This window comes from Nelumbo nucifera, chromosome 4, assembly GCF_055504915.1.
Source record: "Nelumbo nucifera cultivar China Antique chromosome 4, China Antique-T2T, whole genome shotgun sequence".
NCBI classification, from domain to species: domain Eukaryota; kingdom Viridiplantae; phylum Streptophyta; class Magnoliopsida; order Proteales; family Nelumbonaceae; genus Nelumbo; species Nelumbo nucifera.
This window is the reverse complement of record NC_142652.1, coordinates 52759250-52781525: the sequence shown is the minus strand read 5'-3', so window position 1 is coordinate 52781525 and position 22276 is coordinate 52759250. Positions and strand designations below refer to the sequence as shown.

The following is a 22276-nucleotide window of genomic DNA, read 5'->3' as shown; positions in this document are numbered from 1 at the left end:
CATCTATCCGGGGGTGCGGCAGATCTAAAAAGCAAACACTCTGCTCACGTAAGAGCTTGTGCACGGTTACCAAGGGAGGAAGGCTGCATACACAGTTTTTTCAAGTCTAAAACAATTAATGGAGGGGAGCAAGATAGTGCATAAAGATCTAAGCGAGCATGAATTAAACGGGTGCGATCATACCAGCACTAATGCACCGGATCCCATCAGAACTCCGAAGTTAAGCGTGCTTGGGCGAGAGTAGTACCAGGATGGGTGACCTCCTGGGAAGTCCTCGTGTTGCACCCCAATTTTATTAATATTTTATTTTGATTTGTATTTGCAAATTCCATTTGTTGTTTCTGGGAGACAACTGGAAACAATGCGTCGGATACTCGGACCATTTGCGGCACGATCGTCATTACTGAATGGCAACGATGCAAGAACCGGGCTTTCGGCATTCGTCATGCATTGTGGGCCCCGCGATAGTATTGCATCTATCCGGGGGTGCGGCAGATCTGAAATGCAAACACTCTGCTCACGTAGGAGCTTGTGCACGGTTACCAAGGGAGGAAGGCTGCATACACAGTTTTTTCAAATCTAAAACAATTAATGGAGGGGAGCAAGATAGTGCATAAAGATCTAAGCGAGCATGAATTAAACGGGTGCGATCATACCAGCACTAATGCACCGGATCCCATCAGAACTCCGAAGTTAAGTGTGCTTGGGCGAGAGTAGTATTAGGATGCGTGACCTCCTGGGAAGTCCTTGTGTTTCACCCCAATTTTATTAATATTTTATTTCGATATCGTATTTGCAAATTCCATTTGTCGTGTCGGCGAGACAAACTCAAACAACGCGCCGGATACTCGGACCATTTGCGGCACGATCGTCATTACTGAATGGGAACCGTGCAAAAACCGGGCTTTTGGCATTCGTCGTGCATTGTGGGCCCCGCGATAGTATTGCATCTATCCGGGGGTGCGGCAGATCTGAAAAGCAAACACTCTGCTCACGTAGGAGCTTGTGCACGGTTACCAAGGGAGGAAGGCTGCATACACAGTTTTTTCAAGTCTAAAACAATTAATGGAGGGGAGCAAGATAGTGCATAAAGATCTAAGCGAGCATGAATTAAACGGGTGCGATCATACCTGCACTAATGCACCGGATCCCATCAGAACTCCGAAGTTAAGTGTGCATGGGCGGGAGTAGTCCTAGGATGGGTGACCTCCTGGGAAGTCCTCGTGTTGCACCCCAATTTTATTAATATTTTATTTCGATATCGTATTTGCAAATTCCATTTGTCGTTTCGGCGAGACAAACGCAAACAACGCGCCGGATACTCGGACCATTTGCGGCACGATTGTCATTTCTGAATGGGAACCGTGAAAAAACAGGGCTTTTGGCATTCGTCGTGCATTGTGGGCCCCGCGATAGTATTGCATCTATCCGGGGGTGCGGCAGATCTAAAAAGCAAACACTCTGCTCACGTAAGAGCTTGTGCACGGTTACAAGGGAGGAAGGCAGCATACACAGTTTTTTCAAGTCTAAAACAATTAATGGAGGGGAGCAAGATAGTGCATAAAGATCTAAGCGAGCATGAATTAAACGGGTGCGATAATACCAGCACTAATGCACCGGATCCCATCAGAACTCCGAAGTTAAGCGTGCTTGGGCGAGAGTAGTACTAGGATGGGTGACCTCCTGGGAAGTCCTCGTGTTGCACCCCAATTTTATTAATATTTTATTTTGATTTGTATTTGCAAATTCCATTTGTTGTTTCTGGGAGACAACTGGAAACAATGCGTCGGATACTCGGACCATTTGCGGCACGATCGTCATTATTGAATGGCAACGATGCAAGAACCGGGCTTTCGGCATTCGTCATGCATTGTGGGCCCCGCGATAGTATTGCATCTATCCGGGGGTGCGGCAGATCTGAAATGCAAACACTCTGCTCACGTAGGAGCTTGTGCACGGTTACCAAGGGAGGAAGGCTGCATACACAGTTTTTTCAAATCTAAAACAATTAATGGAGGGGAGCAAGATAGTGCATAAAGATCTAAGCGAGCATGAATTAAACGGGTAAGATCATACCAGCACTAATGCACCGGATCCCATCAGAACTCCGAAGTTAAGTGTGCATGGGCGGGAGTAGTCCTAGGATGGGTGACCTCCTGGGAAGTCCTCTTGTTGCACCCTAATTTTATTAATATTTTATTTCGATATCGTATTTGCAAATTCCATTTGTCGTTTCGGCGAGACAAACGCAAACAACGCGCCGGATACTCGGACCATTTGCGGCACGATTGTCATTACTGAATGGGAACCGTGAAAAAACCGGGCTTTTGGCATTCGTCGTGCATTGTGGGCCCCGCGATAGTATTGCATCTATCCGGGGGTGCGGCAGATCTAAAAAGCAAACACTCTGCTCACGTAAGAGCTTGTGCACGGTTACCAAGGGAGGAAGGCTGCATACACAGTTTTTTTCAAGTCTAAAACAATTAATGGAGGGGAGGAAGATAGTGCATAAAGATCTAAGCGAGCATGAACTAAACGGGTGCGATCATACCAGCACTAATGCACCGGATCCCATCAGAACTCCGAAGTTAAGCGTGCTTGGGCGAGAGTAGTAGTAGGATGGGTGACCTCCTGGGAAGTCCTCGTGTTGCACCCCAATTTTATTAATATTTTATTTTGATTTGTATTTGCAAATTCCATTTGTTGTTTCTGGGAGACAACTGGAAACAATGCGTCGGATACTCGGACCATTTGCGGCACGATCGTCATTACTGAATGGCAACGATGCAAGAACCGGGCTTTCGGCATTCGTCATGCATTGTGGGCCCCGCGATAGTATTGCATCTATCCGGGGGTGCGGCAGATCTGAAATGCAAACACTCTGCTCACGTAGGAGCTTGTGCACGGTTACCAAGGGAGGAAGGCTGCATACACAGTTTTTTCAAATCTAAAACAATTAATGGAGGGGAGCAAGATAGTGCATAAAGATCTAAGCGAGCATGAATTAAACGGGTGCGATCATACCAGCACTAATGCACCCGATCCCATCAGAACTCCGAAGTTAAGTGTGCTTGGGCGAGAGTAGTATTAGGATGCGTGACCTCCTGGGAAGTCCTTGTGTTTCACCCCAATTTAATTAATATTTTATTTCGATATCGTATTTGCAAATTCCATTTGTCGTGTCGGCGAGACAAACTCAAACAACGCGCCGGATACTCGGACCATTTGCGGCACGATCGTCATTACTGAATGGGAACCGTGCAAAAACCGGGCTTTTGGCATTCGTCGTGCATTGTGGGCCCCGCGATAGTATTGCATCTATCCGGGGGTGCGGCAGATCTGAAAAGCAAACACTCTGCTCACGTAGGAGCTTGTGCACGGTTACCAAGGGAGGAAGGCTGCATACACAGTTTTTTCAAGTCTAAAACAATTAATGGAGGGGAGCAAGATAGTGCATAAAGATCTAAGCGAGCATGAATTAAACGGGTGCGATCATACCTGCACTAATGCACCGGATCCCATCAGAACTCCGAAGTTAAGTGTGCATGGGCGGGAGTAGTCCTAGGATGGGTGACCTCCTGGGAAGTCCTCGTGTTGCACCCCAATTTTATTAATATTTTATTTCGATATCGTATTTGCAAATTCCATTTGTCGTTTCGGCGAGACAAACGCAAACAACGCGCCGGATACTCGGACCATTTGCGGCACGATTGTCATTTCTGAATGGGAACCGTGAAAAAACCGGGCTTTTGGCATTCGTCGTGCATTGTGGGCCCCGCGATAGTATTGCATCTATCCGGGGGTGCGGCAGATCTAAAAAGCAAACACTCTGCTCACGTAAGAGCTTGTGCACGGTTACAAGGGAGGAAGGCAGCATACACAGTTTTTTCAAGTCTAAAACAATTAATGGAGGGGAGCAAGATAGTGCATAAGGATCTAAGCGAGCATGAATTAAACGGGTGCGATAATACCAGCACTAATGCACCGGATCCCATCAGAACTCCGAAGTTAAGCGTGCTTGGGCGAGAGTAGTACTAGGATGGGTGACCTCCTGGGTAGTCCTCGTGTTGCACCCCAATTTTATTAATATTTTATTTTGATTTGTATTTGCAAATTCCATTTGTTGTTTCTGGGAGACAACTGGAAACAATGCGTCGGATACTCGGACCATTTGCGGCACGATCGTCATTACTGAATGGCAACGATGCAAGAACCGGGCTTTCGGCATTCGTCATGCATTGTGGGCCCCGCGATAGTATTGCATCTATCCGGGGGTGCGGCAGATCTGAAATGCAAACACTCTGCTCACGTAGGAGCTTGTGCACGGTTACCAAGGGAGGAAGGCTGCATACACAGTTTTTTCAAATCTAAAACAATTAATGGAGGGGAGCAAGATAGTGCATAAAGATCTAAGCGAGCATGAATTAAACGGGTGCGATCATACCAGCACTAATGCACCGGATCCCATCAGAACTCCGAAGTTAAGTGTGCTTGGGCGAGAGTAGTATTAGGATGCGTGACCTCCTGGGAAGTCCTTGTGTTTCACCCCAATTTTATTAATATTTTATTTCGATATCGTATTTGCAAATTCCATTTGTCGTGTCGGCGAGACAAACTCAAACAACGCGCCGGATACTCGGACCATTTGCGGCACGATCGTCATTACTGAATGGGAACCGTGCAAAAACCGGGCTTTTGGCATTCGTCGTGCATTGTGGGCCCCGCGATAGTATTGCATCTATCCGGGGGTGCGGCAGATCTGAAAAGCAAACACTCTGCTCACGTAGGAGCTTGTGCACGGTTACCAAGGGAGGAAGGCTGCATACACAGTTTTTTCAAGTCTAAAACAATTAATGGAGGGGAGCAAGATAGTGCATAAAGATCTAAGCGAGCATGAATTAAACGGGTGCGATCATACCTGCACTAATGCACCGGATCCCATCAGAACTCCGAAGTTAAGTGTGCATGGGCGGGAGTAGTCCTAGGATGGGTGACCTCCTGGGAAGTCCTCGTGTTGCACCCCAATTTTATTAATATTTTATTTCGATATCGTATTTGCAAATTCCATTTGTCGTTTCGGCGAGACAAACGCAAACAACGCGCCGGATACTCGGACCATTTGCGGCACGATTGTCATTTCTGAATGGGAACCGTGAAAAAACAGGGCTTTTGGCATTCGTCGTGCATTGTGGGCCCCGCGATAGTATTGCATCTATCCGGGGGTGCGGCAGATCTAAAAAGCAAACACTCTGCTCACGTAAGAGCTTGTGCACGGTTACAAGGGAGGAAGGCAGCATACACAGTTTTTTCAAGTCTAAAACAATTAATGGAGGGGAGCAAGATAGTGCATAAAGATCTAAGCGAGCATGAATTAAACGGGTGCGATAATACCAGCACTAATGCACCGGATCCCATCAGAACTCCGAAGTTAAGCGTGCTTGGGCGAGAGTAGTACTAGGATGGGTGACCTCCTGGGAAGTCCTCGTGTTGCACCCCAATTTTATTAATATTTTATTTTGATTTGTATTTGCAAATTCCATTTGTTGTTTCTGGGAGACAACTGGAAACAATGCGTCGGATACTCGGACCATTTGCGGCACGATCGTCATTATTGAATGGCAACGATGCAAGAACCGGGCTTTCGGCATTCGTCATGCATTGTGGGCCCCGCGATAGTATTGCATCTATCCGGGGGTGCGGCAGATCTGAAATGCAAACACTCTGCTCACGTAGGAGCTTGTGCACGGTTACCAAGGGAGGAAGGCTGCATACACAGTTTTTTCAAATCTAAAACAATTAATGGAGGGGAGCAAGATAGTGCATAAAGATCTAAGCGAGCATGAATTAAACGGGTAAGATCATACCAGCACTAATGCACCGGATCCCATCAGAACTCCGAAGTTAAGTGTGCATGGGCGGGAGTAGTCCTAGGATGGGTGACCTCCTGGGAAGTCCTCTTGTTGCACCCTAATTTTATTAATATTTTATTTCGATATCGTATTTGCAAATTCCATTTGTCGTTTCGGCGAGACAAACGCAAACAACGCGCCGGATACTCGGACCATTTGCGGCACGATTGTCATTACTGAATGGGAACCGTGAAAAAACCGGGCTTTTGGCATTCGTCGTGCATTGTGGGCCCCGCGATAGTATTGCATCTATCCGGGGGTGCGGCAGATCTAAAAAGCAAACACTCTGCTCACGTAAGAGCTTGTGCACGGTTACCAAGGGAGGAAGGCTGCATACACAGTTTTTTTCAAGTCTAAAACAATTAATGGAGGGGAGGAAGATAGTGCATAAAGATCTAAGCGAGCATGAACTAAACGGGTGCGATCATACCAGCACTAATGCACCGGATCCCATCAGAACTCCGAAGTTAAGCGTGCTTGGGCGAGAGTAGTAGTAGGATGGGTGACCTCCTGGGAAGTCCTCGTGTTGCACCCCAATTTTATTAATATTTTATTTTGATTTGTATTTGCAAATTCCATTTGTTGTTTCTGGGAGACAACTGGAAACAATGCGTCGGATACTCGGACCATTTGCGGCACGATCGTCATTACTGAATGGCAACGATGCAAGAACCGGGCTTTCGGCATTCGTCATGCATTGTGGGCCCCGCGATAGTATTGCATCTATCCGGGGGTGCGGCAGATCTGAAATGCAAACACTCTGCTCACGTAGGAGCTTGTGCACGGTTACCAAGGGAGGAAGGCTGCATACACAGTTTTTTCAAATCTAAAACAATTAATGGAGGGGAGCAAGATAGTGCATAAAGATCTAAGCGAGCATGAATTAAACGGGTGCGATCATACCAGCACTAATGCACCGGATCCCATCAGAACTCCGAAGTTAAGTGTGCTTGGGCGAGAGTAGTATTAGGATGCGTGACCTCCTGGGAAGTCCTTGTGTTTCACCCCAATTTAATTAATATTTTATTTCGATATCGTATTTGCAAATTCCATTTGTCGTGTCGGCGAGACAAACTCAAACAACGCGCCGGATACTCGGACCATTTGCGGCACGATCGTCATTACTGAATGGGAACCGTGCAAAAACCGGGCTTTTGGCATTCGTCGTGCATTGTGGGCCCCGCGATAGTATTGCATCTATCCGGGGGTGCGGCAGATCTGAAAAGCAAACACTCTGCTCACGTAGGAGCTTGTGCACGGTTACCAAGGGAGGAAGGCTGCATACACAGTTTTTTCAAGTCTAAAACAATTAATGGAGGGGAGCAAGATAGTGCATAAAGATCTAAGCGAGCATGAATTAAACGGGTGCGATCATACCTGCACTAATGCACCGGATCCCATCAGAACTCCGAAGTTAAGTGTGCATGGGCGGGAGTAGTCCTAGGATGGGTGACCTCCTGGGAAGTCCTCGTGTTGCACCCCAATTTTATTAATATTTTATTTCGATATCGTATTTGCAAATTCCATTTGTCGTTTCGGCGAGACAAACGCAAACAACGCGCCGGATACTCGGACCATTTGCGGCACGATTGTCATTTCTGAATGGGAACCGTGAAAAAACCGGGCTTTTGGCATTCGTCGTGCATTGTGGGCCCCGCGATAGTATTGCATCTATCCGGGGGTGCGGCAGATCTAAAAAGCAAACACTCTGCTCACGTAAGAGCTTGTGCACGGTTACAAGGGAGGAAGGCAGCATACACAGTTTTTTCAAGTCTAAAACAATTAATGGAGGGGAGCAAGATAGTGCATAAAGATCTAAGCGAGCATGAATTAAACGGGTGCGATAATACCAGCACTAATGCACCGGATCCCATCAGAACTCCGAAGTTAAGCGTGCTTGGGCGAGAGTAGTACTAGGATGGGTGACCTCCTGGGAAGTCCTCGTGTTGCACCCCAATTTTATTAATATTTTATTTTGATTTGTATTTGCAAATTCCATTTGTTGTTTCTGGGAGACAACTGGTAACAATGCGTCGGATACTCGGACCATTTGCGGCACGATCGTCATTATTGAATGGCAACGATGCAAGAACCGGGCTTTCGGCATTCGTCATGCATTGTGGGCCCCGCGATAGTATTGCATCTATCCGGGGGTGCGGCAGATCTGAAATGCAAACACTCTGCTCACGTAGGAGCTTGTGCACGGTTACCAAGGGAGGAAGGCTGCATACACAGTTTTTTCAAATCTAAAACAATTAATGGAGGGGAGCAAGATAGTGCATAAAGATCTAAGCGAGCATGAATTAAACGGGTAAGATCATACCAGCACTAATGCACCGGATCCCATCAGAACTCCGAAGTTAAGTGTGCATGGGCGGGAGTAGTCCTAGGATGGGTGACCTCCTGGGAAGTCCTCTTGTTGCACCCTAATTTTATTAATATTTTATTTCGATATCGTATTTGCAAATTCCATTTGTCGTTTCGGCGAGACAAACGCAAACAACGCGCCGGATACTCGGACCATTTGCGGCACGATTGTCATTACTGAATGGGAACCGTGAAAAAACCGGGCTTTTGGCATTCGTCGTGCATTGTGGGCCCCGCGATAGTATTGCATCTATCCGGGGGTGCGGCAGATCTAAAAAGCAAATACTCTGCTCACGTAAGAGCTTGTGCACGGTTACCAAGGGAGGAAGGCTGCATACACAGTTTTTTTCAAGTCTAAAACAATTAATGGAGGGGAGGAAGATAGTGCATAAAGATCTAAGCGAGCATGAACTAAACGGGTGCGATCATACCAGCACTAATGCACCGGATCCCATCAGAACTCCGAAGTTAAGCGTGCTTGGGCGAGAGTAGTACTAGGATGGGTGACCTCCTGGGAAGTCCTCGTGTTGCACCCCAATTTTATTAATATTTTATTTTGATTTGTATTTGCAAATTCCATTTGTTGTTTCTGGGAGACAACTGGAAACAATGCGTCGGATACTCGGACCATTTGCGGCACGATCGTCATTACTGAATGGCAACGATGCAAGAACCGGGCTTTCGGCATTCGTCATGCATTGTGGGCCCCGCGATAGTATTGCATCTATCCGGGGGTGCGGCAGATCTAAAAAGCAAACATTCTGCTCACGTAAGAGCTTGTGCACGGTTACCAAGGGAGGAAGGCTGCATACACAGTTTTTTCAAGTCTAAAACAATTAATGGAGGGGAGCAAGATAGTGCATAAAGTTCTAAGCGAGCATGAATAAAACGGTTGCGATCATACCAGCACTAATGCACCGGATCCCATCAGAACTCCGAAGTTAAGTGTGCATGGGCGGGAGTAGTCCTAGGATGGGTGACCTCCTGGGAAGTCCTCGTGTTGCACCCCAATTTTATTAATATTTTATTTCGATATCGTATTTGCAAATTCCATTTGTCGTTTCGGCGAGACAAACGCAAACAACGCGCCGGATACTCGGACCATTTGTGGCACGATTGTCATTACTGAATGGGAACCGTGAAAAAACCGGGCTTTTGGCATTCGTCGTGCATTGTGGGCCCCGCGATAGTATTGCATCTATCCGGGGGTGCGGCAGATCTAAAAAGCAAACACTCTGCTCACGTAAGAGCTTGTGCACGGTTACCAAGCGAGGAAGGCTGCATACACAGTTTTTTTCAAGTCTAAAACAATTAATGGAGGGGAGCAAGATAGTGCATAAAGATCTAAGCGAGCATGAATTAAACGGGTGCGATCATACCAGCACTAATGCACCGGATCCCATCAGAACTCCGAAGTTAAACGTGCTTGGGCGAGAGTAGTACTAGGATGGGTGCCCTCCTGGGAAGTCCTCGTGTTGCACCCCAATTTTATAAATATTTTATTTTGATTTGTATTTGCAAATTCCATTTGTTGTTTCTGGGAGACAACTGGAAACAATGCGTCGGATACTCGGACCATTTGCGGCACGATCGTCATTACTGAATGGCAACGATGCAAGAACCGGGCTTTCGGCATTCGTCATGCATTGTGGGCCCCGCGATAGTATTGCATCTATCCGGGGGTGCGGCAGATCTAAAAAGCAAACACTCTGCTCACGTAAGAGCTTGTGCACGGTTACCAAGGGAGGAAGGCTGCATACACAGTTTTTTCAAGTCTAAAACAATTAATGGAGGGGAGCAAGATAGTGCATAAAGATCTAAGCGAGCATGAATTAAACGGGTGCGATCATACCAGCACTAATGCACCGGATCCCATCAGAACTCCGAAGTTAAGCGTGCTTGGGCGAGAGTAGTACTAGGATGGGTGACCTCCTGGGAAGTCCTCGTGTTGCACCCCAATTTTATTAATATTTTATTTTGATTTGTATTTGCAAATTCCATTTGTTGTTTCTGGGAGACAACTGGAAACAATGCGTCGGATACTCGGACCATTTGCGGCACGATCGTCATTACTGAATGGCAACGATGCAAGAACCGGGCTTTCGGCATTCGTCATGCCTTGTGGGCCCCGCGATAGTATTGCATCTATCCGGGGGTGCGGCAGATCTGAAATGCAAACACTCTGCTCACGTAGGAGCTTGTGCACGGTTACCAAGGGAGGAAGGCTGCATACACAGTTTTTTCAAATCTAAAACAATTAATGGAGGGGAGCAAGATAGTGCATAAAGATCTAAGCGAGCATGAATTAAACGGGTGCGATCATACCAGCACTAATGCACCGGATCCCATCAGAACTCCGAAGTTAAGTGTGCTTGGGCGAGAGTAGTATTAGGATGGGTGACCTCCTGGGAAGTCCTTGTGTTTCACCCCAATTTTATTAATATTTTATTTCGATATCGTATTTGCAAATTCCATTTGTCGTGTCGGCGAGACAAACTCAAACAACGCGCCGGATACTCGGACCATTTGCGGCACGATCGTCATTACTGAATGGGAACCGTGCAAAAACCGGGCTTCTGGCATTCATCGTGCATTGTGGGCCCCGCGATAGTATTGCATCTATCCGGGGGTGCGGCAGATCTGAAAAACAAACACTCTGCTCACGTAGGAGCTTGTGCACGGTTACCAAGGGAGGAAGGCTGCATACACAGTTTTTTCAAGTCTAAAACAATTAATGGAGGGGAGCAAGATAGTGCATAAAGATCTAAGCGAGCATGAATTAAACGGGTGCGATCATACCAGCACTAATGCACCGGATCCCATCAGAACTCCGAAGTTAAGTGTGCATGGGCGGGAGTAGTCCTAGGATGGGTGACCTCCTGGGAAGTCCTCGTGTTGCACCCCAATTTTATTAATATTTTATTTCGATATCGTATTTGCAAATTCCATTTGTCGTTTCGGCGAGACAAACGCAAACAACGCGCCGGATACTCGGACCATTTGCGGCACGATTGTCATTACTGAATGGGAACCGTGAAAAAACCGGGCTTTTGGCATTCGTCGTGCATTGTGGGCCCCGCGATAGTATTGCATCTATCCGGAGGTGCGGCAGATCTGAAAAGCAAACACTCCGCTCACGTAGGAGCTTGTGCACGGTTACCAAGGGAAGAAGGCTGCATACACATTTTTTTCAAATCTAAAACAATTAATGGAAGGGAGCAAGATAGGTCATAAAGATCTAAGCGAGCATGAATTAAATGGGTGCGATCATACCAGCACGAATGCACCGGATCCAATCAGAACTCCGAAGTTAAGCGTGCTTGGGCGAGAGTAGTACTAGGATGGGTGACCTCCTGGGAAGTCCTCGTGTTGCACCCCAATTTTATTAATATTTTATTTTGATTTGTATTTGCTAATTCCATTTGTTGTTTCTGGGAGACAACTGGAAACAATGCGTCGGATACTCGGACCATTTGCGGCACGATCGTCATTACTGAATGGCAACGATGCAAGAACCGGGCTTTCGGCATTCGTCATGCATTGTGGGCCCCGCGATAGTATTGCATCTATCCGGGGGTGCGGCAGATCTGAAATGCAAACACTCTGCTCACGTAGGAGCTTGTTCACGGTTACCAAGGGAGGAAGGCTGCATACACAGTTTTTTCAAATCTAAAACAATTAATGGAGGGGAGCAAGATAGTGCGTAAAGATCTAAGCGAGCATGAATTAAACGGGTGCGATCATACCAACACTAATGCACCGGATCCCATCAGAACTCCGAAGTTAAGTGTGCTTGGGCGAGCGTAGTACTAGGATGGGTGACCTCCTGTGAAGTCCTCGTGTTGCACCCCAATTTTATTAATATTTTATTTCGATATCGTATTTGCAAATTCCATTTGTCGTTTCGGCGAGACAAACGCAAACAACGCGCCGGATACTCGGACCATTTGCGGCACAATCGTCATTACTGTATGAGAACCGTGCAAAAACCGGGCTTTTGGCATTCGTCGTGCATTGTGGGCCCCGCGATAGTATTGCATCTATCCGGGGGTGCGGCAGATCTGAAAAGCAAACACTCTGCTCACGTAGGAGCTTGTGCACGGTTACCAAGGGAGGAAGGCTGCATACACAGTTTTTTCAAGTCTAAAACAATTAATGGAGGGGAGCAAGATAGTGCATAAAGATCTAAGCGAGCATGAATTAAACGGGTGCGATCATACCAGCACTAATGCACCGGATCCCATCAGAACTCCGAAGTTAAGTGTGCATGGGCGGGAGTAGTCCTAGGATGGGTGACCTCCTGGGAAGTCCTCGTGTTGCACCCCAATTTTATTAATATTTTATTTCGATATCGTATTTGCAAATTCCATTTGTCGTTTCGGTGAGACAAACGCAAACAACGCGCCGGATACTCGGACCATTTGCGGCACGATTGTCATTACTGAATGGGAACCGTGAAAAAACCGGGCTTTTGGCATTCGTCGTGCATTGTGGGCCCCGCGATAGTATTGCATCTATCCGGGGGTGCGGCAGATCTAAAAAGCAAACACTCTGCTCACGTAAGAGCTTGTGCACGGTTACAAGGGAGGAAGGCTGCATACACAGTTTTTTCAAGTCTAAAACAATTAATGGAGGGGAGCAAGATAGTGCATAAAGATCGAAGCGAGCATGAATTAAACGGGTGCGATCATACCAGCACTAATGCACCGGATCCCATCAGAACTCCGAAGTTAAGCGTGCTTGGGCGAGAGTAGTACTAGGATGGGTGACCTCCTGGGAAGTCCTCGTGTTGCACCCCAATTTTATTAATATTTTATTTCGATATCGTATTTGCAAATTCCATTTGTCGTTTCGGCGAGACAAACTCAAACAACGCGCCGGATACTCGGACCATACCAGCACAAACTCAAACAAAGCAAACACTCTGCTCACGTAGGAGCTTGTGCACGGTTACCAAGGGAGGAAGGCTGCATACACAGTTTTTTCAAGTCTAAAACAATTAATGGAGGGGAGCAAGATAGTGCATAAAGATCTAAGCGAGCATGAATTAAACGGGTGCGATCATACCAGCACTAATGCACCGGATCCCATCAGAACTCCGAAGTTAAGTGTGCATGGGCGGGAGTAGTCCTAGGATGGGTGACCTCCTGGGAAGTCCTCGTGTTGCACCCCAATTTTATTAATATTTTATTTCGATATCGTATTTGCAAATTCCATTTGTCGTTTCGGTGAGACAAACGCAAACAACGCGCCGGATACTCGGACCATTTGCGGCACGATTGTCATTACTGAATGGGAACCGTGAAAAAACCGGGCTTTTTGCATTCGTCGTGCATTGTGGGCCCCGCGATAGTATTGCATCTATCCGGGGGTGCGGCAGATCTAAAAAGCAAACACTCTGCTCACGTAAGAGCTTGTGCACGGTTACAAGGGAGGAAGGCTGCATACACAGTTTTTTCAAGTCTAAAACAATTAATGGAGGGGAGCAAGATAGTGCATAAAGATCGAAGCGAGCATGAATTAAACGGGTGCGATCATACCAGCACTAATGCACCGGATCCAATCAGAACTCCGAAGTTAAGCGTGCTTGGGCGAGAGTAGTACTAGGATGGGTGACCTCCTGGGAAGTCCTCGTGTTGCACCCCAATTTTATTAATATTTTATTTTGATTTGTATTTGCTAATTCCATTTGTTGTTTCTGGGAGACAACTGGAAACAATGCGTCGGATACTCGGACCATTTGCGGCACGATCGTCATTACTGAATGGCAACGATGCAAGAACCGGGCTTTCGGCATTCGTCATGCATTGTGGGCCCCGCGATAGTATTGCATCTATCCGGGGGTGCGGCAGATCTGAAATGCAAACACTCTGCTCACGTAGGAGCTTGTTCACGGTTACCAAGGGAGGAAGGCTGCATACACAGTTTTTTCAAATCTAAAACAATTAATGGAGGGGAGCAAGATAGTGCATAAAGATCTAAGCGAGCATGAATTAAACGGGTGCGATCATACCAACACTAATGCACCGGATCCCATCAGAACTCCGAAGTTAAGTGTGCTTGGGCGAGCGTAGTACTAGGATGGGTGACCTCCTGTGAAGTCCTCGTGTTGCACCCCAATTTTATTAATATTTTATTTCGATATCGTATTTGCAAATTCCATTTGTCGTTTCGGCGAGACAAACGCAAACAACGCGCCGGATACTCGGACCATTTGCGGCACAATCGTCATTACTGTATGAGAACCGTGCAAAAACCGGGCTTTTGGCATTCGTCGTGCATTGTGGGCCCCGCGATAGTATTGCATCTATCCGGGGGTGCGGCAGATCTGAAAAGCAAACACTCTGCTCACGTAGGAGCTTGTGCACGGTTACCAAGGGAGGAAGGCTGCATACACAGTTTTTTCAAGTCTAAAACAATTAATGGAGGGGAGCAAGATAGTGCATAAAGATCTAAGCGAGCATGAATTAAACGGGTGCGATCATACCAGCACTAATGCACCGGATCCCATCAGAACTCCGAAGTTAAGTGTGCATGGGCGGGAGTAGTCCTAGGATGGGTGACCTCCTGGGAAGTCCTCGTGTTGCACCCCAATTTTATTAATATTTTATTTCGATATCGTATTTGCAAATTCCATTTGTCGTTTCGGTGAGACAAACGCAAACAACGCGCCGGATACTCGGACCATTTGCGGCACGATTGTCATTACTGAATGGGAACCGTGAAAAAACCGGGCTTTTGGCATTCGTCGTGCATTGTGGGCCCCGCGATAGTATTGCATCTATCCGGGGGTGCGGCAGATCTAAAAAGCAAACACTCTGCTCACGTAGGAGCTTGTGCACGGTTACCAAGGGAGGAAGGCTGCATACACAGTTTTTTCAAGTCTAAAACAATTAATGGAGGGGAGCAAGATAGTGCATAAAGATCTAAGCGAGCATGAATTAAACGGGTGCGATCATACCAGCACTAATGCACCGGATCCCATCAGAACTCCGAAGTTAACTGTGCATGGGCGGGAGTAGTCCTAGGATGGGTGACCTCCTGGGAAGTCCTCGTGTTGCACCCCAATTTTATTAATATTTTATTTCGATATCGTATTTGCAAATTCCATTTGTCGTTTCGGCGAGACAAACGCAAACAACGCGCCGGATACTCGGACCATTTGCGGCACAATCGTCATTACTGAATGAGAACCGTGCAAAAACCGGGCTTTTGGCATTCGTCGTGCATTGTGGGCCCCGCGATAGTATTGCATCTATCCGGGGGTGCGGCAGATCTAAAAAGCAAACACTCTGCTCACGTAAGAGCTTGTGCACGGTTACCAAGGGAGGAAGGCTGCATACACAGTTTTTTCAAGTCTAAAACAATTAATGGAGGGGAGCAAGATAGTGCATAAAGATCTAAGCGAGCATGAATTAAACGGGTGCGATCATAGCAGCACAAATGCACTGGATCCCATTAGAACTCCGAAGTTAAGCGTGCTTGGGCGAGAGTAGTACTAGGATGGGTGACCTCCTGTGAAGTCCTCGTGTTGCACCCCAATTTTATTAATATTTTATTTCGATATCGTATTTGCAAATTCCATTTGTCGTTTCGGCGAGACAAACGCAAACAACGCGCCGGATACTCGGACCATTTGCGGCACAATCGTCATTACTGAATGAGAACCGTGCAAAAACCGGGCTTTTGGCATTCGTCGTGCATTGTGGGCCCCGCGATAGTATTGCATCTATCCGGGGGTGCGACAGATCTGAAAAGCAAACACTCTGCTCACGTAGGAGCTTGTGCACGGTTACCAAGGGAGGAAGGCTGCATACACAGTTTTTTCAAATCAAAAACAATTAATGGAGGGGAGCAAGATAGTGCATAAAGATCTAAGCGAGCATGAAATAAACGGGTGCGATTATACCAGCACTAATGCACTGGATCCCATCAGAACTCCGAAGTTAAGCGTGCTTGGGCGAGAGTAGTACTAGGATGGGTGACCTCCTGGGAAGTCCTCGTGTTGCACCCCAATTTTATTAATATTTTATTTTGATTTGTATTTGCAAATTCCATTTGTTGTTTCTGGGAGACAACTGGAAACAATGCGTCGGATACTCGGACCATTTGCGGCACGATCGTCATTACTGAATGGCAACGATGCAAGAACCGGGCTTTCGGCATTCGTCATGCATTGTGGGCCCCGCGATAGTATTGCATCTATCCGGGGGTGCGGCAGATCTGAAATGCAAACACTCTGCTCACGTAGGAGCTTGTGCACGGTTACCAAGGGAGGAAGGCTGCATACACAGTTTTTTCAAATCTAAAACAATTAATGGAGGGGAGCAAGATAGTGCATAAAGATCTAAGCGAGCATGAATTAAACGGGTGCGATCATACCAGCACTAATGCACCGGATCCCATCAGAACTCCGAAGTTAAGTGTGCTTGGGCGAGAGTAGTATTAGGATGGGTGACCTCCTGGGAAGTCCTTGTGTTTCACCCCAATTTTATTAATATTTTATTTCGATATCGTATTTGCAAATTCCATTTGTCGTGTCGGCGAGACAAACTCAAACAACGCGCCGGATACTCGGACCATTTGCGGCACGATCGTCATTACTGAATGGGAACCGTGCAAAAACCGGGCTTTTGGCATTCATCGTGCATTGTGGGCCCCGCGATAGTATTGCATCTATCCGGGGGTGCGGCAGATCTGAAAAACAAACACTCTGCTCACGTAGGAGCTTGTGCACGGTTACCAAGGGAGGAAGGCTGCATACACAGTTTTTTCAAGTCTAAAACAATTAATGGAGGGGAGCAAGATAGTGCATAAAGATCTAAGCGAGCATGAATTAAACGGGTGCGATCATACCAGCACTAATGCACCGGATCCCATCAGAACTCCGAAGTTAAGTGTGCATGGGCGGGAGTAGTCCTAGGATGGGTGACCTCCTGGGAAGTCCTCGTGTTGGACCCCAATTTTATTAATATTTTATTTCGATATCGTATTTGCAAATTCCATTTGTCGTTTCGGCGAGACAAACGCAAACAACGCGCCGGATACTCGGACCATTTGCGGCACGATTGTCATTACTGAATGGGAACCGTGAAAAAACCGGGCTTTTGGCATTCGTCGTGCATTGTGGGCCCCGCGATAGTATTGCATCTATCCGGAGGTGCGGCAGATCTGAAAAACAAACACTCCGCTCACGGAGGAGCTTGTGCACGGTTACCAAGGGAAGAAGGCTGCATACACATTTTTTTCAAATCTAAAACAATTAATGGAAGGGAGCGAGATAGGTCATAAAGATCTAAGCGAGCATGAATTAAACGGGTGCGATCATACCAGCACCAATGCACCGGATCCAATCAGAACTCCGAAGTTAAGCGTGCTTGGGCGAGAGTAGTACTAGGATGGGTGACCTCCTGGGAAGTCCTCGTGTTGCACCCCAATTTTATTAATATTTTATTTTGATTTGTATTTGCTAATTCCATTTGTTGTTTCTGGGAGACAACTGGAAACAATGCGTCGGATACTCGGACCATTTGCGGCATGATCGTCATTACTGAATGGCAACGATGCAAGAACCGGGCTTTCGGCATTCGTCATGCATTGTGGGCCCCGCGATAGTATTGCATCTATCCGGGGGTGCGGCAGATCTGAAATGCAAACACTCTGCTCACGTAGGAGCTTGTTCACGGTTACCAAGGGAGGAAGGCTGCATACACAGTTTTTTCAAATCTAAAACAATTAATGGAGGGGAGCAAGATAGTGCATAAAGATCTAAGCGAGCATGAATTAAACGGGTAAGATCATACCAGCACTAATGCACCGGATCCCATCAGAACTCCGAAGTAAAGCGTGCTTGGGCGAGAGTAGTACTAGGATGGGTGACCTCCTGGGAAGTCCTCGTGTTGCACCCCAATTTTATTAATATTTTATTTTGATTTGTATTTGCTAATTCCATTTGTTGTTTCTGGGAGACAACTGGAAACAATGCGTCGGATACTCGGACCATTTGCGGCATGATCGTCATTACTGAATGGCAACGATGCAAGAACCGGGCTTTCGGCATTCGTCATGCATTGTGGGCCCCGCGATAGTATTGCATCTATCCGGGGGTGCGGCAGATCTGAAATGCAAACACTCTGCTCACGTAGGAGCTTGTTCACGGTTACCAAGGGAGGAAGGCTGCATACACAGTTTTTTCAAATCTAAAACAATTAATGGAGGGGAGCAAGATAGTGCATAAAGATCTAAGCGAGCATGAATTAAACGGGTGCGATCATACCAACACTAATGCACCGGATCCCATCAGAACTCCGAAGTTAAGTGTGCTTGGGCGAGCGTAGTACTAGGATGGGTGACCTCCTGTGAAGTCCTCGTGTTGCACCCCAATTTTATTAATATTTTATTTCGATATCGTATTTGCAAATTCCATTTGTCGTTTCGGCGAGACAAACGCAAACAACGCGCCGGATACTCGGACCATTTGCGGCACAATCGTCATTACTGTATGAGAACCGTGCAAAAACCGGGCTTTTGGCATTCGTCGTGCATTGTGGGCCCCGCGATAGTATTGCATCTATCCGGGGGTGCGGCAGATCTGAAAAGCAAACACTCTGCTCACGTAGGAGCTTGTGCACGGTTACCAAGGGAGGAAGGCTGCATACACAGTTTTTTCAATTCTAAAACAATTAATGGAGGGGAGCAAGATAGTGCATAAAGATCTAAGCGAGCATGAATTAAACGGGTGCGATCATACCAGCACTAATGCACCGGATCCCATCAGAACTCCGAAGTTAAGTGTGCATGGGCGGGAGTAGTCCTAGGATGGGTGACCTCCTGGGAAGTCCTCGTGTTGCACCCCAATTTTATTAATATTTTATTTCGATATCGTATTTGCAAATTCCATTTGTCGTTTCGGTGAGACAAACGCAAACAACGCGCCGGATACTCGGACCATTTGCGGCACGATTGTCATTACTGAATGGGAACCGTGAAAAAACCGGGCTTTTGGCATTCGTCGTGCATTGTGGGCCCCGCGATAGTATTGCATCTATCCGGGGGTGCGGCAGATCTAAAAAGCAAACACTCTGCTCACGTAGGAGCTTGTGCACGGTTACCAAGGGAGGAAGGCTGCATACACAGTTTTTTCAAGTCTAAAACAATTAATGGAGGGGAGCAAGATAGTGCATAAAGATCTAAGCGAGCATGAATTAAACGGGTGCGATCATACCAGCACTAATGCACCGGATCCCATCAGAACTCCGAAGTTAACTGTGCATGGGCGGGAGTAGTCCTAGGATGGGTGACCTCCTGGGAAGTCCTCGTGTTGCACCCCAATTTTATTAATATTTTATTTCGATATCGTATTTGCAAATTCCATTTGTCGTTTCGGCGAGACAAACGCAAACAACGCGCCGGATACTCGGACCATTTGCGGCACAATCGTCATTACTGAATGAGAACCGTGCAAAAACCGGGCTTTTGGCATTCGTCGTGCATTGTGGGCCCCGCGATAGTATTGCATCTATCCGGGGGTGCGGCAGATCTAAAAAGCAAACACTCTGCTCACGTAAGAGCTTGTGCACGGTTACCAAGGGAGGAAGGCTGCATACACAGTTTTTTCAAGTCTAAAACAATTAATGGAGGGGAGCAAGATAGTGCATAAAGATCTAAGCGAGCATGAATTAAACGGGTGCGATCATAGCAGCACAAATGCACTGGATCCCATTAGAACTCCGAAGTTAAGCGTGCTTGGGCGAGAGTAGTACTAGGATGGGTGACCTCCTGTGAAGTCCTCGTGTTGCACCCCAATTTTATTAATATTTTATTTCGATATCGTATTTGCAAATTCCATTTGTCGTTTCGGCGAGACAAACGCAAACAACGCGCCGGATACTCGGACCATTTGCGGCACAATCGTCATTACTGAATGAGAACCGTGCAAAAACCGGGCTTTTGGCATTCGTCGTGCATTGTGGGCCCCGCGATAGTATTGCATCTATCCGGGGGTGCGACAGATCTGAAAAGCAAACACTCTGCTCACGTAGGAGCTTGTGCACGGTTACCAAGGGAGGAAGGCTGCATACACAGTTTTTTCAAATCAAAAACAATTAATGGAGGGGAGCAAGATAGTGCATAAAGATCTAAGCGAGCATGAAATAAACGGGTGCGATTATACCAGCACTAATGCACTGGATCCCATCAGAACTCCGAAGTTAAGCGTGCTTGGGCGAGAGTAGTACTAGGATGGGTGACCTCCTGGGAAGTCCTCGTGTTGCACCCCAATTTTATTAATATTTTATTTTGATTTGTATTTGCAAATTCCATTTGTTGTTTCTGGGAGACAACTGGAAACAATGCGTCGGATACTCGGACCATTTGCGGCACGATCGTCATTACTGAATGGCAACGATGCAAGAACCGGGCTTTCGGCATTCGTCATGCATTGTGGGCCCCGCGATAGTATTGCATCTATCCGGGGGTGCGGCAGATCTGAAATGCAAACACTCTGCTCACGTAGGAGCTTGTGCACGGTTACCAAGGGAGGAAGGCTGCATACACAGTTTTTTCAAATCTAAAACAATTAATGGAGGGGAGCAAGATAGTGCATAAAGATCTAAGCGAGCATGAATTAAACGGGTGCGATCATACCAGCACTAATGCACCGGATCCCATCAGAACTCCGAAGTTAAGTGTGCTTGGGCGAGAGTAGTATTAGGATGGGTGACCTCCTGGGAAGTCCTTGTGTTTCACCCCAATTTTATTAATATTTTATTTCGATATCGTATTTGCAAATTCCATTTGTCGTGTCGGCGAGACAAACTCAAACAACGCGCCGGATACTCGGACCATTTGCGGCACGATCGTCATTACTGAATGGGAACCGTGCAAAAACCGGGCTTTTGGCATTCATCGTGCATTGTGGGCCCCGCGATAGTATTGCATCTATCCGGGGGTGCGGCAGATCTGAAAAACAAACACTCTGCTCACGTAGGAGCTTGTGCACGGTTACCAAGGGAGGAAGGCTGCATACACAGTTTTTTCAAGTCTAAAACAATTAATGGAGGGGAGCAAGATAGTGCATAAAGATCTAAGCGAGCATGAATTAAACGGGTGCGATCATACCAGCACTAATGCACCGGATCCCATCAGAACTCCGAAGTTAAGTGTGCATGGGCGGGAGTAGTCCTAGGATGGGTGACCTCCTGGGAAGTCCTCGTGTTGGACCCCAATTTTATTAATATTTTATTTCGATATCGTATTTGCAAATTCCATTTGTCGTTTCGGCGAGACAAACGCAAACAACGCGCCGGATACTCGGACCATTTGCGGCACGATTGTCATTACTGAATGGGAACCGTGAAAAAACCGGGCTTTTGGCATTCGTCGTGCATTGTGGGCCCCGCGATAGTATTGCATCTATCCGGAGGTGCGGCAGATCTGAAAAACAAACACTCCGCTCACGGAGGAGCTTGTGCACGGTTACCAAGGGAAGAAGGCTGCATACACATTTTTTTCAAATCTAAAACAATTAATGGAAGGGAGCGAGATAGGTCATAAAGATCTAAGCGAGCATGAATTAAACGGGTGCGATCATACCAGCACCAATGCACCGGATCCAATCAGAACTCCGAAGTTAAGCGTGCTTGGGCGAGAGTAGTACTAGGATGGGTGACCTCCTGGGAAGTCCTCGTGTTGCACCCCAATTTTATTAATATTTTATTTTGATTTGTATTTGCTAATTCCATTTGTTGTTTCTGGGAGACAACTGGAAACAATGCGTCGGATACTCGGACCATTTGCGGCATGATCGTCATTACTGAATGGCAACGATGCAAGAACCGGGCTTTCGGCATTCGTCATGCATTGTGGGCCCCGCGATAGTATTGCATCTATCCGGGGGTGCGGCAGATCTGAAATGCAAACACTCTGCTCACGTAGGAGCTTGTTCACGGTTACCAAGGGAGGAAGGCTGCATACACAGTTTTTTCAAATCTAAAACAATT

General features: G+C 46.8%; 40 non-coding genes and 7 pseudogenes across 40 annotated transcripts; all 47 read left to right on the top strand.

The window, feature by feature from the left end:
* The first annotated feature begins 169 nt into the window (after positions 1-169).
* LOC148797916 (5S ribosomal RNA) lies at positions 170-288 on the top strand. The gene has a single exon (XR_016069498.1). It is a non-coding gene; the product is annotated as a 5S ribosomal RNA (ribosomal RNA).
* Positions 289-642: 354 nt separating this feature from the next.
* Positions 643-761, top strand: LOC148797915 (5S ribosomal RNA; annotated as a pseudogene).
* A 355-nt stretch (positions 762-1116) lies between these two features.
* Positions 1117-1235, top strand: LOC148797914 (5S ribosomal RNA). The gene has a single exon (XR_016074917.1). It is a non-coding gene; the product is annotated as a 5S ribosomal RNA (ribosomal RNA).
* A 354-nt stretch (positions 1236-1589) lies between these two features.
* LOC148797913 (5S ribosomal RNA) lies at positions 1590-1708 on the top strand. The gene has a single exon (XR_016071307.1). It is a non-coding gene; the product is annotated as a 5S ribosomal RNA (ribosomal RNA).
* Positions 1709-2062: 354 nt separating this feature from the next.
* Positions 2063-2181, top strand: LOC148797912 (5S ribosomal RNA; annotated as a pseudogene).
* Positions 2182-2537: 356 nt separating this feature from the next.
* Positions 2538-2656, top strand: LOC148797911 (5S ribosomal RNA). Its single transcript, XR_016071325.1, has one exon. It is a non-coding gene; the product is annotated as a 5S ribosomal RNA (ribosomal RNA).
* Positions 2657-3010: 354 nt separating this feature from the next.
* On the top strand, positions 3011-3129 carry LOC148797910 (5S ribosomal RNA; annotated as a pseudogene).
* Positions 3130-3484: 355 nt separating this feature from the next.
* LOC148797909 (5S ribosomal RNA) lies at positions 3485-3603 on the top strand. The gene has a single exon (XR_016074916.1). It is a non-coding gene; the product is annotated as a 5S ribosomal RNA (ribosomal RNA).
* A 354-nt stretch (positions 3604-3957) lies between these two features.
* LOC148797908 (5S ribosomal RNA) lies at positions 3958-4076 on the top strand. Its single transcript, XR_016073525.1, has one exon. It is a non-coding gene; the product is annotated as a 5S ribosomal RNA (ribosomal RNA).
* A 354-nt stretch (positions 4077-4430) lies between these two features.
* LOC148797907 (5S ribosomal RNA) lies at positions 4431-4549 on the top strand (annotated as a pseudogene).
* Positions 4550-4904: 355 nt separating this feature from the next.
* Positions 4905-5023, top strand: LOC148797906 (5S ribosomal RNA). Its single transcript, XR_016074914.1, has one exon. It is a non-coding gene; the product is annotated as a 5S ribosomal RNA (ribosomal RNA).
* Positions 5024-5377: 354 nt separating this feature from the next.
* On the top strand, positions 5378-5496 carry LOC148797905 (5S ribosomal RNA). Its single transcript, XR_016071306.1, has one exon. It is a non-coding gene; the product is annotated as a 5S ribosomal RNA (ribosomal RNA).
* A 354-nt stretch (positions 5497-5850) lies between these two features.
* Positions 5851-5969, top strand: LOC148797904 (5S ribosomal RNA; annotated as a pseudogene).
* A 356-nt stretch (positions 5970-6325) lies between these two features.
* LOC148797903 (5S ribosomal RNA) lies at positions 6326-6444 on the top strand. The gene has a single exon (XR_016071324.1). It is a non-coding gene; the product is annotated as a 5S ribosomal RNA (ribosomal RNA).
* A 354-nt stretch (positions 6445-6798) lies between these two features.
* Positions 6799-6917, top strand: LOC148797902 (5S ribosomal RNA; annotated as a pseudogene).
* A 355-nt stretch (positions 6918-7272) lies between these two features.
* On the top strand, positions 7273-7391 carry LOC148797901 (5S ribosomal RNA). The gene has a single exon (XR_016074913.1). It is a non-coding gene; the product is annotated as a 5S ribosomal RNA (ribosomal RNA).
* Positions 7392-7745: 354 nt separating this feature from the next.
* Positions 7746-7864, top strand: LOC148797900 (5S ribosomal RNA). Its single transcript, XR_016071305.1, has one exon. It is a non-coding gene; the product is annotated as a 5S ribosomal RNA (ribosomal RNA).
* Positions 7865-8218: 354 nt separating this feature from the next.
* On the top strand, positions 8219-8337 carry LOC148797899 (5S ribosomal RNA; annotated as a pseudogene).
* A 356-nt stretch (positions 8338-8693) lies between these two features.
* Positions 8694-8812, top strand: LOC148797898 (5S ribosomal RNA). The gene has a single exon (XR_016074993.1). It is a non-coding gene; the product is annotated as a 5S ribosomal RNA (ribosomal RNA).
* Positions 8813-9166: 354 nt separating this feature from the next.
* Positions 9167-9285, top strand: LOC148797897 (5S ribosomal RNA). Its single transcript, XR_016068874.1, has one exon. It is a non-coding gene; the product is annotated as a 5S ribosomal RNA (ribosomal RNA).
* A 356-nt stretch (positions 9286-9641) lies between these two features.
* Positions 9642-9760, top strand: LOC148797896 (5S ribosomal RNA). The gene has a single exon (XR_016072005.1). It is a non-coding gene; the product is annotated as a 5S ribosomal RNA (ribosomal RNA).
* Positions 9761-10114: 354 nt separating this feature from the next.
* On the top strand, positions 10115-10233 carry LOC148797895 (5S ribosomal RNA). Its single transcript, XR_016074981.1, has one exon. It is a non-coding gene; the product is annotated as a 5S ribosomal RNA (ribosomal RNA).
* Positions 10234-10587: 354 nt separating this feature from the next.
* LOC148797894 (5S ribosomal RNA) lies at positions 10588-10706 on the top strand. The gene has a single exon (XR_016069868.1). It is a non-coding gene; the product is annotated as a 5S ribosomal RNA (ribosomal RNA).
* A 355-nt stretch (positions 10707-11061) lies between these two features.
* Positions 11062-11180, top strand: LOC148797893 (5S ribosomal RNA). Its single transcript, XR_016074211.1, has one exon. It is a non-coding gene; the product is annotated as a 5S ribosomal RNA (ribosomal RNA).
* Positions 11181-11535: 355 nt separating this feature from the next.
* On the top strand, positions 11536-11654 carry LOC148797892 (5S ribosomal RNA). The gene has a single exon (XR_016071195.1). It is a non-coding gene; the product is annotated as a 5S ribosomal RNA (ribosomal RNA).
* Positions 11655-12008: 354 nt separating this feature from the next.
* Positions 12009-12127, top strand: LOC148797891 (5S ribosomal RNA). The gene has a single exon (XR_016075771.1). It is a non-coding gene; the product is annotated as a 5S ribosomal RNA (ribosomal RNA).
* Positions 12128-12482: 355 nt separating this feature from the next.
* On the top strand, positions 12483-12601 carry LOC148797890 (5S ribosomal RNA). Its single transcript, XR_016074209.1, has one exon. It is a non-coding gene; the product is annotated as a 5S ribosomal RNA (ribosomal RNA).
* Positions 12602-12955: 354 nt separating this feature from the next.
* LOC148797889 (5S ribosomal RNA) lies at positions 12956-13074 on the top strand. Its single transcript, XR_016074970.1, has one exon. It is a non-coding gene; the product is annotated as a 5S ribosomal RNA (ribosomal RNA).
* Positions 13075-13329: 255 nt separating this feature from the next.
* LOC148797888 (5S ribosomal RNA) lies at positions 13330-13448 on the top strand. Its single transcript, XR_016074208.1, has one exon. It is a non-coding gene; the product is annotated as a 5S ribosomal RNA (ribosomal RNA).
* A 354-nt stretch (positions 13449-13802) lies between these two features.
* On the top strand, positions 13803-13921 carry LOC148797887 (5S ribosomal RNA). The gene has a single exon (XR_016072730.1). It is a non-coding gene; the product is annotated as a 5S ribosomal RNA (ribosomal RNA).
* A 354-nt stretch (positions 13922-14275) lies between these two features.
* LOC148797886 (5S ribosomal RNA) lies at positions 14276-14394 on the top strand. The gene has a single exon (XR_016075769.1). It is a non-coding gene; the product is annotated as a 5S ribosomal RNA (ribosomal RNA).
* A 355-nt stretch (positions 14395-14749) lies between these two features.
* LOC148797885 (5S ribosomal RNA) lies at positions 14750-14868 on the top strand. Its single transcript, XR_016074207.1, has one exon. It is a non-coding gene; the product is annotated as a 5S ribosomal RNA (ribosomal RNA).
* A 355-nt stretch (positions 14869-15223) lies between these two features.
* LOC148797884 (5S ribosomal RNA) lies at positions 15224-15342 on the top strand. Its single transcript, XR_016068756.1, has one exon. It is a non-coding gene; the product is annotated as a 5S ribosomal RNA (ribosomal RNA).
* A 355-nt stretch (positions 15343-15697) lies between these two features.
* LOC148797883 (5S ribosomal RNA) lies at positions 15698-15816 on the top strand. Its single transcript, XR_016069809.1, has one exon. It is a non-coding gene; the product is annotated as a 5S ribosomal RNA (ribosomal RNA).
* Positions 15817-16171: 355 nt separating this feature from the next.
* On the top strand, positions 16172-16290 carry LOC148797882 (5S ribosomal RNA). Its single transcript, XR_016072376.1, has one exon. It is a non-coding gene; the product is annotated as a 5S ribosomal RNA (ribosomal RNA).
* Positions 16291-16644: 354 nt separating this feature from the next.
* LOC148797881 (5S ribosomal RNA) lies at positions 16645-16763 on the top strand. Its single transcript, XR_016069867.1, has one exon. It is a non-coding gene; the product is annotated as a 5S ribosomal RNA (ribosomal RNA).
* A 355-nt stretch (positions 16764-17118) lies between these two features.
* LOC148797880 (5S ribosomal RNA) lies at positions 17119-17237 on the top strand. The gene has a single exon (XR_016070525.1). It is a non-coding gene; the product is annotated as a 5S ribosomal RNA (ribosomal RNA).
* A 355-nt stretch (positions 17238-17592) lies between these two features.
* On the top strand, positions 17593-17711 carry LOC148797879 (5S ribosomal RNA). Its single transcript, XR_016075009.1, has one exon. It is a non-coding gene; the product is annotated as a 5S ribosomal RNA (ribosomal RNA).
* Positions 17712-18065: 354 nt separating this feature from the next.
* Positions 18066-18184, top strand: LOC148797878 (5S ribosomal RNA). The gene has a single exon (XR_016070537.1). It is a non-coding gene; the product is annotated as a 5S ribosomal RNA (ribosomal RNA).
* Positions 18185-18538: 354 nt separating this feature from the next.
* LOC148797877 (5S ribosomal RNA) lies at positions 18539-18657 on the top strand. Its single transcript, XR_016075768.1, has one exon. It is a non-coding gene; the product is annotated as a 5S ribosomal RNA (ribosomal RNA).
* A 355-nt stretch (positions 18658-19012) lies between these two features.
* Positions 19013-19131, top strand: LOC148797876 (5S ribosomal RNA). Its single transcript, XR_016074206.1, has one exon. It is a non-coding gene; the product is annotated as a 5S ribosomal RNA (ribosomal RNA).
* Positions 19132-19486: 355 nt separating this feature from the next.
* Positions 19487-19605, top strand: LOC148797875 (5S ribosomal RNA). Its single transcript, XR_016068755.1, has one exon. It is a non-coding gene; the product is annotated as a 5S ribosomal RNA (ribosomal RNA).
* Positions 19606-19960: 355 nt separating this feature from the next.
* Positions 19961-20079, top strand: LOC148797874 (5S ribosomal RNA). The gene has a single exon (XR_016069808.1). It is a non-coding gene; the product is annotated as a 5S ribosomal RNA (ribosomal RNA).
* A 355-nt stretch (positions 20080-20434) lies between these two features.
* LOC148797873 (5S ribosomal RNA) lies at positions 20435-20553 on the top strand. The gene has a single exon (XR_016072375.1). It is a non-coding gene; the product is annotated as a 5S ribosomal RNA (ribosomal RNA).
* A 354-nt stretch (positions 20554-20907) lies between these two features.
* On the top strand, positions 20908-21026 carry LOC148797872 (5S ribosomal RNA). The gene has a single exon (XR_016069866.1). It is a non-coding gene; the product is annotated as a 5S ribosomal RNA (ribosomal RNA).
* A 355-nt stretch (positions 21027-21381) lies between these two features.
* Positions 21382-21500, top strand: LOC148797871 (5S ribosomal RNA). Its single transcript, XR_016070524.1, has one exon. It is a non-coding gene; the product is annotated as a 5S ribosomal RNA (ribosomal RNA).
* A 355-nt stretch (positions 21501-21855) lies between these two features.
* Positions 21856-21974, top strand: LOC148797870 (5S ribosomal RNA). The gene has a single exon (XR_016075008.1). It is a non-coding gene; the product is annotated as a 5S ribosomal RNA (ribosomal RNA).
* The last annotated feature ends 302 nt before the right edge of the window (positions 21975-22276 follow it).